This window comes from Amblyraja radiata, chromosome 5 (assembly GCF_010909765.2).
Source record: "Amblyraja radiata isolate CabotCenter1 chromosome 5, sAmbRad1.1.pri, whole genome shotgun sequence".
In the NCBI taxonomy this organism is placed as follows: Eukaryota; Metazoa; Chordata; class Chondrichthyes; order Rajiformes; family Rajidae; genus Amblyraja; species Amblyraja radiata.
Genome location: NC_045960.1, coordinates 35,729,468 through 35,742,112, shown reverse-complemented (window position 1 = coordinate 35,742,112; position 12,645 = coordinate 35,729,468). Strand labels below are relative to the sequence as shown.

The 12,645-nt window shown below is 44.9% G+C and overlaps 1 long non-coding RNA gene across 1 annotated transcript; it reads left to right on the top strand.

The window, feature by feature from the left end:
- Window positions 1-11,483: 11,483 nt before the first annotated feature.
- Window positions 11,484-11,770, top strand: LOC116972815. The gene is made up of 2 exons (XR_004411893.1): window positions 11,484-11,531; window positions 11,606-11,770. It is a non-coding gene; the product is annotated as an uncharacterized LOC116972815 (long non-coding RNA).
- Window positions 11,771-12,645: the final 875 nt, after the last annotated feature.

Below are 12,645 nucleotides of genomic sequence, written 5' to 3'. Positions count from 1 at the left end.
ATCTATGCCCCTCATAATTTTATAAGCCTGTATAAGGTCACCCCCTCAGCTACCTTCATGCCAAAAAAAATTTGTTCCAGCCTACCCAGTCTCAAAACTCAAGCTCTCCAGTCCCGGCAACATCCTTGTGAATCGTTTTTGCAACCCTTCTAGATTAATCACATCCTTCCTATAGTACGGCAACTGGAAATGCACACAATTTTCCAAGAGTGCACCTACTGATGTCTGAGCAGCTTTAACAAGATGTTCCGACTCTTGCACTGAATGTGTAGGAAAGAACTGCAGATGTTGGTTGAAATCAAAAGTAGACACAAACCTGGAGTAACTCAGCGTGACAGGCAGCATCTCTGGGGAGAAGAAATGGGTAACGTTTTGGGTCGAGACCCTTCTTGTACTGAATGCCCTGAACGTTGAAGGGAATCATGTCAGATGCACCCAGATGTTCATCACCCTGTGTAAATCTGTTGCTTTCGAATTTGAGTTCAATTTATTGTCGCGTGTACCGAGGTACAATGAAGTCTGAAGAATTGTCTCGACTTGAAACGTCACCCATTCCTTCTCTCCAGAGATGCTGCCTGTCCCGCTGAGTTACTCCAGCATTTTGTGTCTATCGTCAGTTTAAACCAGCATCTGCAGTTCCTTCCTACACATGAAAAGATTTTGTTGCGTGCGAACCAGTTGGTGGAAAGACAATACATGATTGCAATCGAGCCATCCATAATGTACTTATACATTATCAAGGGAATTGCATGAATAACGTGTAGTGCAAGGTAAAGCCAATAAAGTCCGATCAAAGATAGTTTGAGGGTCTCCAATGAGGTAGATAGTAGTTCAGAACCGCTCTCTCGTTGTTGGTAGGATGGTTCAGTTGCCTTATAACAGCTGGGAAGAAACTGCCTCTTTTTCAGTGTTTGAGGGAATTATATAGAAACATAGAAACATAGAAATTAGGTGCAGGAGTAGGCCATTCGGCCCTTCGAGCCTGCACCGCCATTCAATATGATCATGGCTGATCATCCAACTCAGTATCCCGTACCTGCCTTCTCTCCATGCCCTCTGATCCCCTTAGCCACAAGGGCCACATCTAACTCCCTCTTAAATATAGCCAATGAACTGGCCTCGACTACCCTCTGTGGCAGGGAGTTCCAGAGATTCACCACTCTCTGTGTGAAAAAAGTTCTTCTCATCTCGGTTTTAAAGGATTTCCCCCTTATCCTTAAGCTGTGACCCCTTGTCCTGGACTTCCCCAACATCGGGAGCAATCTTCCTGCATCTAGCCTGTCCAACCCCTTAAGAATTTTGTAAGTTTCTATAAGATCCCCTCTCAATCTCCTAAATTCTAGAGAGTATAAACCAAGTCTATCCAGTCTTTCTTCATAAGACAGTCCTGACATCCCAGGAATCAGTCTGGTGAACCTCCTCTGCACTCCCTCTATGGCAATAATGTCCTTCCTCAGATTTGGAGACCAAAACTGTACGCAATACTCCAGGTGTGGTCTCACCAAGACCCTGTACAACTGCAGTAGAACCTCCCTGCTCCTATACTCAAATCCTTTTGCTATGAAAGCTAACATACCATTCGCTTTCTTCACTGCCTGCTGCACCTGCATGCCCACTTTCAATGACTGGTGTACCATGACACCCAGGTCTCGCTGCATCTCCCCTTTTCCTAGTCGGCCACCATTTAGATAATAGTCTGCTTTCCTGTTTTTGCCACCAAAATGGATAACCTCACATTTATCCACATTATACTGCATCTGCCAAACATTTGCCCACTCACCCAGCCTATCCAAGTCACCTTGCAGTCTCCTAGCATCCTCCTCACAGCTAACACTGCCCCCCAGCTTAGTGTCATCCGCAAACTTGGAGATATTGCCTTCAATTCCCTCATCCAGATCATTAATATATATTGTAAATAGCTGGGGTCCCAGCACTGAGCCTTGCGGTACCCCACTAGTCACTGCCTGCCATTGTGAAAAGGACCCGTTTACTCCTACTCTTTGCTTCCTGTTTGCCAGCCAGTTCTCTATCCACATCAATACTGAACCCCCAATGCCGTGTGCTTTAAGTTTGTAAACTAATCTCTTATGTGGGACCTTGTCGAAAGCCTTCTGGAAGTCCAGATACACCACATCCACTGGTTCTCCCCTATCCACGCTACTAGTTACATCCTCGAAAAATTCTATAAGATTCGTCAGACATGATTTACCTTTTGTAAATCCATGCTGACTTTGTCCAATGATTTCACCACTTTCCAAATGTGCTGCTATCCCATCTTTAATAACTGACTCTAGCAGTTTCCCCACTACCGATGTTAGACTAACTGGTCTGTAATTCCCCGTTTTCTCTCTCCCTCCCTTCTTAAAAAGTGGGGTTACGTTTGCTACCCGCCAATCCTCAGGAACTACTCCAGAATCTAAAGAGTTTTGAAAGATTATTACTAATGCATCCACTATTTCTGGAGCTACTTCCTTAAGTACTCTGGGATGCAGCCTATCTGGCCCTGGGGATTTATCGGCCTTTAATCCATTTAATTTACCCAACACCACTTCCCGGCTAACCTGGATTTCACTCAATTCCTCCAACTCCTTTGACCCGCGGTCCCCTGCTATTTCCGGCAGATTATTTATGTCTTCCTTAGTGAAGACGGAACCAAAGTAGTTATTCAATTGGTCCGCCATATCCTTGTTCCCCATGATCAACTCACCCGTTTCTGACTGCAAGGGACCTACATTTGTTTTAACTAATCTCTTTCTTTTCACATATCTATAAAAACTTTTGCAGTCAGTTTTTATGTTCCCTGCCAGTTTTCTTTCATAATCTATTTTTCCTTTCCTAATTAAGCCCTTTGTCCTCCTCTGCTGGTCTCTGAATTTCTCCCAGTCCTCCGGTATGCTGCTTTTTCTGGCTAATTTGTACGCATCATCCTTCGCTTTGATACTATCCCTGATTTCCCTTGTTATCCACGGATGCACTACCTTCCCTGATTTATTCTTTTGCCAAACTGGGATGAACAATTTTTGTAGTTCATCCATGCAGTCTTTAAATGTCTTCCATTGCATATCCACCGTCAACCCTTTTAGAATTAATTGCCAGTCAATCTTGGCCAATTCACGTCTCATACCCTCAAAGTTACCTTTCTTTAAGTTCAGAACCATTGTTTCTGAATTAACAATGTCACTCTCCATCCTAATGAAGAACTCAACCATATTATGGTCACTCTTGCCCAAGGGGGCACGTACAACAAGACTGCTAACTAACCCTTCCTCATTACTCAATACCCAGTCTAAAATAGCCTGCTCTCTCGTTGGTTCCTCTACATGTTGATTTAGATAACTATCCCGCATACATTCCAAAAAATCCTCTTCCTCAGCACCCCTGCCAATTTGATTCACCCAATCTATATGTAGATTGAAGTCACCCATTATAACGGTTTTGCCTTTGTCGCACGCATTTCTAATTTCCTGTTTGATACCATCTCCAACTTCACTACTACTGTTAGGTGGCCTGTACACAACACCCACCAGCGTTTTCTGCCCCTTAGTGTTTCGCAGCTCTACCCATACCGATTCCACATCCTGCAAACTAATGTCCTTCCTTTCCATTGCGTTAATCTCCTCTCTAATCAGCAACGCTACCCCACCTCCTTTTCCTTTCTCTCTATCCCTCCTGAATATTGAATATCCCTGGATGTTCAGCTCCCAGCCTTGGTCACCCTGGAGCCATGTCTCCGTGATCCCAACTATATCATAGTCATTAATAGCTATCTGCACATTCAACTCATCCACCTTATTACGAATGCTCCTTGCATTGAGACACAAAGCCTTCAGGCTTGTTTTTACAACACTCTTACCCCTTATACAATTTTGTTGAAAAGTGGCCCTTTTTGATTTTTGCCCTGGATTTTCCGGCCTGCCACTTTTACTTTTCACCTTGCTACCTATTGCTTCTACCCTCATTTTACACCCCTCTGTCTCTACGCTCACACATTTAAGAAACCCTTTCCCTTTAACTCCATCCTCCACTAGCCCATTCGACACCCCACCCCCCTTATTCAGTTTAAAACCACCCGTGTAGCAGTGGCAAACCTGCCTGCCAGAATGCTGGTCCCACACCTGTTAAGATGCAATCCGTCCCTTTTGTACAGTTCCCCCTTACCCCAAAACAGATCCCAGTGATCTAAGAATCTAAATCCCTGCCCCGTGCACCAGTTCCTCAGCCACACGTTCAGGTCCCGTATCTCCCTGTTCCTGCTCTCGCCAGCACGAGGAACTGGAAGCAAACCGGAGATAACAACCCTGGAGGTCCTGCTTTTCAGCATTTTTCCGAGCTCTCTAAAGTCACGCTGCAGAATATTCATCCCCTTCTTTCCGACATCGTTTGTGCCGACATGCACTACCACTTCCGGATGTTCACCTTCGCCCTTGAGGATTTTCTGCACTCTGTCCGTGACATCCTGGATCCTGGCACCAGGAAGGCAGCACACCATCCTCGCATCCCGTCTGTTGCCGCAGAAACCCCTGTCCGTACCTCTCACAATGGAGTCCCCTACTACAATGGCGTTGCCTGCCTTAGGCCTTTTTGGTTTTGGCTCAACAGCCCTATTCGCATCACAAGCCAGTCCGCCGCCCAGTGTAAACACCTCTTCTGTCCCGACAGCTTCTAAGTGGGTGAACCTGTTCACAAGAGGTACAACACCCGGGGATGTTGGCATTCCATGCTTCCCTCCCGTTCTCACTGTCTCCCACCTTCTCTCTTCCAGTACCTTAGGTGTAACAATCGTACTGTAAGACTTGTCGAGGAACGACTCCGTTTCTCGGACGAACCGGAGGTCATCCACTTGCTTCTCCAGTTCCCCAACACGGCCCTTCAGGAGCTCTACCTGGATGCACTTTTCGCATTTGTAGCAGCCAGAGGCACCAGCGGTGTCCTTGACCTCCCACATACTGCAAGCATCGCACTGAATCAGCTTGCCTGACATCTCCTTCTTTCGTCTCTACCTCTCAAGCGTATTGCGTGGTCTCCTCTCCGAAGACTCTCGAGCCAAAGACTCACACTTTTCTCACAGGGCACTTCACTCACTGCCGCTCCCTAAGAGCAGTCTTACTTAAATTGACTGATAAATTGCCTGATTTACCAATTTACAAACCAAATTCCTCAGTTTTCAGCTGTTTTCCCAGCACTGACTCACTTCTCTCCTCCCACTTGGGCTAGAGCCAAATCAGTCGTATCTCTTGCTTATCTCCTCCTGCTGCTGCAGTTGTTGCTCCCAAAGCTACAGCAGTTCTGATTTGCCTGAGTCCCTCTGTTCTACAACATACTCCAGGGCCCAGCCAATATGTTGTGTTTGTCCTCCCTTGGTTTAAATTCTCAAAATGCAGTACTTCACAAAGTAATTCTCAGGAATGTGTGACAGAAGAATGTTCCCTCAGAACTCCTTGTAAATTCATAACACACCCAGTGGTTTAGTTTAGTTTTAAGATACAGCGCGAAAACAGGCCCATGGGCCCACTGAGTCCGCGCCGATCAGTGATCTCCGTACACTTACACTATCTTACACACTAGGGACAATAGCAGGTCATAGAATCTTACAGCATTGAAACAGGTCCCTCACACATCTTGCCCACTCTGACCAACATGTGCTATCTACACTAGTCCCACCTGCCTGTGTTAGGCCCATATTCCTCCAAACCTTTTCTATCCGACCATCTATGATTTCCCCTCCCCTCTCCCTCCAATGCATGATCGTGTTTTCAGATTCGAGGACCAAAGCTGATCTCCCACAGCTGAGAAGGACAGATGCTGGTGCCCAGAGTACAGGATACTCTGCAAAGTGGTGAGGAATTCAACATGATTCATTGGCATTCTGCCTGGGCAGAAAGATCTGAGCAAGTCAGAGTTACCTTTTTATACGATAAAGGTTTGCTCTTTGTTTATTGTCCTACTTAATATCAATTGAAGCCTCAGGAAAAAGGTACAAGCAAGGAACTGCAGATGCTGGTTTACAAAAAAAAGACACAAAGTTGGAGTAATTGAGTGGGTTTAGTTTAGTTTAGTTTAGTTTAGTTTAGTTTAGTTTAGAGATACAGGGCAGAAACAAGCCCTTTGGCCTACTGAACCTCACCGACCAGCGATCCCCGTACATTAACACAAGCCCACACACACCAGGCACAATTTTATACTTATACCAAGTACACAAACCCAAGCCAATTAACCTACAAACCTGAACATCTTTGGAGTATGGGAGGAAACCGAAGATCTCAGAGAAAACCCATGCGGTCACGAGGAGAATGTACAAAATCCGCACCGACAGCATCCATAGTCAGGATTGAACCCGGGTCTCTGGTGCTGCAAGAGATCTAATGCAGCAACTTTACCGCCTTGCCATCATGCCACCCTTAAACTGTCAAGGACAGTTTCTTCCCAGCTGCTATCAGGCAACTGAATCATCCTGTCAATAACTAGTGATTGGTCCTAAACTACCATCGACCTCATTGGAAAACCATGGACTGCCATTAATTGGACTTTACTGGACTTTAGCTTGCACTAAACATTATTCCCTTTATCCTTTATCTGTACATTGTGAATGGCTCGATTGTAATCATGTACAGTAAAGTCTTTCCATTGACTGGATAGCAGGCAACAAAACGTTTTTTGCTCTACCTTGCTACACATGACAATAAACTAAACTAAACTATCATCTCCGAAGAACATGGAAAGGTGATGTTTCAGGTTTTCAGACTTGTCTGAGTTCCTCTAGCACTTTGTATCTTTCTGCCTCTGGGATAAGGCACCTTTGGCTGGAATTCTCCAGGATATATGACAGAAAATGTCTTCACAAATCCTTTGGAAACACAACTTAATCAGTATGAGGCATGATTTCATGTAGAGATACAATGTGGAAACAGGCCCTTCAGCTCAATGACCGTGCTAAATATCAATACTCCTTTTACGCTACATTTAGCCTAATCATAATTTTCTTTATTCTCCCTCTCCCCAACCACTCCCACCTCCCCAAACCTCCTCTCCCATTCTCATAAATAAGGTAATCAGGGAAAATGTCAAGATTAATGCAGTGCACCAAAGCTAGGTTTGAACACAGGTGTCTGGTGCTGTATGGCAGTGGTTCCACCACTGAACCACTGTAGGAGTTGTTTCTACTCCATTTCAGGTAATCCACATTATAAAGGAAGGAAATACATTTCCACAAAGCTCCCTCACTTTTATGTTCATAAGACATAGGAGCAGGATTACGCCATTCGGCCCATCGAGTCTACTCTGCCGAAGACAGACACAAAATGCTGGAACAACTCAGCGGGGCAGGCAGCATCTTTGGAGAGAAGGAATGGGTGACGCAGAGATGCTTTTTATCCCGCTGAGTTATTCCAGCATTTTGTGTCTATCTTCCGTTTAAACCAGCATCTGTAGTTGCTTCCTACACGTCTAGCCTACTCTGCCATTCAATCATGGCTGATCTTTCTTTCCCCATCATTAACAATCTCCTGCCTTCTCCTTGTAACCTTTGACATCCTTGCTAATCAGGAACCTGTCAATCACCACTTTAAAAATACCCAATAATTTGGCCTCTGCAGCCGTCTGTGACAATGGATTCCATAGATTCACCTCTCTCTTTGCTGAAGAAATTCCTCCTCATCTTTCTTATTCTACCTATCTATATCTAAACATATGTAGCGCTTCTTTGCCCTCTACATGAGCTGCGCCCCAGGTTCGTAAACTTTAATTCCCTTAATGGTGTTTTACTGGTGTTTCTCACACAGATATTCAAACAACACCATTCAATAAATCAATCTTTTATAGTACCTTTAAGTACTAATTACTATGTGGGCCCACACACTCACTCACACAAGCCGGCAACATTAATAACAAAACAAGAATAACCCCACGTTGCCGGCCTGGTCGAAGCTGGAGAGCGTCGCGGCCAAATACAGTGGAAGCCGACAAGTGCACAGTGCAGAAGCTCACAAGATGGCGGGGAGTTGGCTGACCAGAGAGGAACCCATGTGGCAGAAATCTTCCTTCTCCCTCGTTGTCTCCAGGGCTCAGCTAACCGCTGCTCTCACTCTCCTCGTAATCACAAAGTCCACACAGCGACAGCCTTTAATCCACCCCTCTGAGCTGAAGGGGTAGCAGTTAGCCTAGGCTTCTTCTGTCTTCTTCTGGACTTCTCTCTCTCTCCTGGACTTCGATTACCCACAATCCCCAGCTCCCGCCCCCAAACCAATCACCACACAGGAAAAATGATCTAACTCATTAACAACAAATCAAAATGCAGAACACATATTCACAGCAAAACTTATATAAATTTCTTAATAAGAAAAACGAATATGAAGTTACACAGGGCTACACATAACTAATGTTTAGTTTAGTTTTGATATACTAAACATCTAAAATAAAGATATCTTGTGCTCTTCCAATTTGTGTTGTTTTTACATTTGCGCAAAAACGGTACCCAATAACACTACGATTGTTTGCCACCTTACTCGCCATTCTCATGTGCTGCAAATGCAACAAGTTATGTTCCGATCAGTGGAATATTACAAAAGTTCTTAAGGTTTAAAAATTGTAAAAAAAACGCACATACACAGATTGATCTCCTCTTCTGTCAGCAGATTGGTCTTCTCTCCTGTCATTCTTCTGGCACCCCCTGTCAATCACCGAGGCGAGGAGAATAAAGCCGGGAGTGTGTGGGCTTGTGTTAATGTGCAAGGATCGCTGGTCGGTGGGATTCGGCACTGAGTCCATGAGCCCGGAAGCCGCTCTGAGCCCGTGAGCCCGGTAGCTGCGCTGAGTCCGGGAGCCCTGAAGCCACGCTGACTCCGGGAGCCGGGAGGCTGTGCTGAGTCGGGGAGCCTAGAGGCCCCGCTGAGTTCATGAGCCCGGAAGCCACACTGCGTCCGTGGCCCGGAGGCCGCGCTGAGTCCACGGCCGGACGCTGAAGCCGATGGCCGCAATTTCGAGATCCTGGGGAGGTAAGTAGGGAGGTGGGAGGATTGAGGGAGAGGAGGGGAATTGAGGGAGAGGAGGGGGTAGGGAGGGAGAGGGGGGGAATGTGGGGGAGGTGAGGAGCGGCAGTGGGGGGGTTATGAGTGACAATGGGACCCAACGGTCAGTAACAAACCAAGTGTTCAAACTACTTTAGGTACTTCAAAGTTGGTTTACATCTTCTGAGGCAAAATTAGATTAAAAATATCCATGTAAAATATGTTGATTGTTGTCTTGATAGAACAAAGAAGATGTACATAGTCAAAAATATGTTTTCTGATTTGTTTTCATCACCAAGCGTGCTAGCAAGGGAATGCAGACTTGAAAAAAAATCTTTCATACATAGCGATGATTTGAAATTGTTTTAGCTTTGACAATGAGGATCATGTGCACACAGCTCACAACTCATTCATTTATTGTGAGGGTTCAAGGAGCTGTGGAGGCTTGAGAGGAGCGATGGAGATGATCATGAACAGAGCCCTCAGTCCAACTCTCTGTCCCAAAGAAGGAGGGCTAAGGCTGCCAAAGTAAGGGAACCTTCAATGACCAGAGGTTCGAAATTTGGTTAAAAAGAAAAAAAGAATCACATTCAAGATTTATGAGGATGGAATAAACCTTGAATGTGCTTCTTTTTTCTTTTTGACCTATGTGGATTTTAGTAAGGCATGTAATAATGTCCCCCTAGGTAGGCTGATCCAGAAGATTACAATGCACAGGATTAACAATGAATGGTTTTAGAACTGGCTTACTGATAGAAGAGAGAGGGTTGTGGTGGAGGGACAATATTCAGGCTGGAGGTTTGTGATCAGTGGAATTCCACAGGGATCTGTGTTGGGACTTCCGCTGTTTGTGATATATATATATATGTATCTATATTAATAAACGTCTGATCTTGACCACTTCCTGTTGTTCTGTATATTGATTTTAGACAAAGCGTTGCCACTTGCGGCTGTGATTTTTGCCCATCTTACTTAGAGCCCCCTCCGCTGCGCAGGACACCAGGATTTTTCCCATCGATGAAAAATAAAAGAGTTATTAGTGTTAATAACTATATTAGTATTAGTGACCGTGCTAAATATCAATACTCCTTTTACGCAAAATTTAGCCTAATCATATGTTACTTTATTCTCCCTCTCTCTAACCACTCCCACCTCCCCAAATCCCCTCTCCCATTCTCATAAATAAGGTCATCAGGGAAAATGTCAAGATTAATGCAGAGCACCAAAGCTAGGTTTGAACACAGGTGTCTGGTGCTGTGTGGCAGTGGTTCCACCACTGCACCACTGTAGGAGTTGTTGCTACTCCATTTCAGGCAATCCACATTATAAAGGAAGGAAATACATTTCCACAAAGCTCCCTCACTTTTATGTTCATAAGACATAGGAGCCGGATTACGCCATTCGGCCCATCGAGTCTACTCTGCCGAAGACAGACACAAAATGCTGGAATAACTCAGCGGGGCAGGCAGCATCTCTGGAGAGAAGGAATGGGTGACGCAGAGATGCTTTTTATCCCGCTGAGTTATTCCAGCATTTTGTGTCTATCTTCCGTTTAAACCAGCATTTGCAGTTCCTTCCTACACGTCTAGCCTACTCTGCCATTCAATCATGGCTGATCTTTCTTTCCCCATCATTAACAATCTCCTGCCTTCTCCTTGTAACCTTTGACATCCTTGCTAATCAGGAACCTGTCAATCATCACTTTAAAAATACCCAATGGTTTGGCCTCTGCAGCCGTCTGTGGCAATGGATTCCAAACATTCACCTCTCTCTTTGCTGAAGAAATTCCTCCTCATCTTTCTTCTTCTACCTATCTATATCTAACAGGAATTTTCCCATCGATGAAAAATAAAAGAGTTATTATTGTTTAAACATTGTTGAGATTCTCTCTCATGAAGGCCATGCCCCTTCCGCAGGGACTATAAAACCCGGAAGTGTTGAGTGCCTCAGTCAGTCTCTGCAAGATTGGGGAGCGAGAGGGTCTCGTCTCTCAGTCTGAGCTGTGAATAACACTGAACACATGTTCACTAAACTGTGAGTGGTTTTAATGACCTGTCAGTGCACTTAATGTCGTTTGAAAATATAGTTTGGAAATGTTCAAGCTGTGTTGCCTTTGGTTTGGAAATGCTAAATCTGTGTTGCCTTTGGTTTCGAAATGCTAAAGCTGTGTTGCCTTTGGTTTGGAAATGCTGAAACTGTGTTGCCTTTGGTTGGGGTATTGCTAAAGCTGTGTTGCCCTTGGTTGGGGTATTGCTAAAGCTGTGTTGCCCTTGGTTTGGAAATGCTAAAGCTGTGTTGCCTTTGGTTGGGGTATTGCTAAAGCTGTGTTGCCCTTGGTTTGGAAATGCTAAAGCTGTGTTGCCTTTGGTTTGGAAATGCTAAAGCCATGTTGCCTTTGGTTTGGAAATGCTAAAGGTGTGTTGCCTTTGGTTTGGAAATACTAAAGCTGCGTTGCCTTTGGTTTGGAAATGCTAAAGCTGTGTTGCCCTTGGTTTGGAAATGCTAAAGCTGTGTTGCCTAATTAAAGTTGTCATGCCTAATTAACGTTGCCTTGCCTAATTAAAGTTGCCTTGCCTAATTAAAGTTGCCTTGCCTAATGAAAGTTGCCTTGCCTTCTATATAATTAAAAGTCTAATCTTCACCAATTTCTGTTTGCGCTTTACATCGATTTTTAGAAAAAAACGCTACCACGTACGGCTGTGATTTTTGGCCATCTTACTCAGAGTCCCCCTCCGCTCATCAGGTGCCAAGGATTTTTCCCATCGATGTAAAATAAAAGAGTTATTAGTGTTTAGAAAATGTTGAGATTCTCTCTCCTGACAATCACGGCATGAAGGCCACACCCCTGGTGGGGGGGGGGGGGGGGGGGACTATAAAACCCTGAAGTGGCCGTGGCTCAGTCTCTGCAAGATGGGGGAGGGAGAGGTCATGACTCGCTGTCTTTAGTGGCCTTGCACCCTGCTTGAAATGGTATGAAACTGCACTCGAATTTGGTGGCCTTGCACCCTGCTTGAAGTAGTATGAAACTGCAATTGAATTTGGTGGCCTTGCACCCTGCTTGAAGTGATATGAAACTGCACTTGAATTTGGTGGCCTTGCACCCTGCTTGAAATAGAATTTCAAGGAATAGCTGTGAGTCAACTGCCAGCCCACCAGCCGTGAGTGAGTGAGCTGCCAGCCAACGGGGTTGAGTGACTGAGTCGCCAGCCCAAGAATCCATTCGGCCCACAATGTCCATACTAGCCCTATACCACACACATATATATATACACACACACACACACATATATATATACATATATATATACACACACACTCACACACACACACCACACACACACACACACACACACACACACACACACACACACACACACACACACACACACACACACACACACACACACACACACACACACACACACACACACGTAGAGAATTGGCAGATGGAGTTTAATCCAAGCAAGTGTGAGGTACTGTACTTTGGGAGGTCAAAAGTAAGGGGAAAATATACAATTAATGACAAAACCTGAACTGCATTGATATAGAGAGGGATCATGAGATCCAAGTCCATAACTTTGAAAGTGGCAACACAAATAGATGGAGTGATGAAGTAGACATAATCCATGTTGTTCTGGTCACC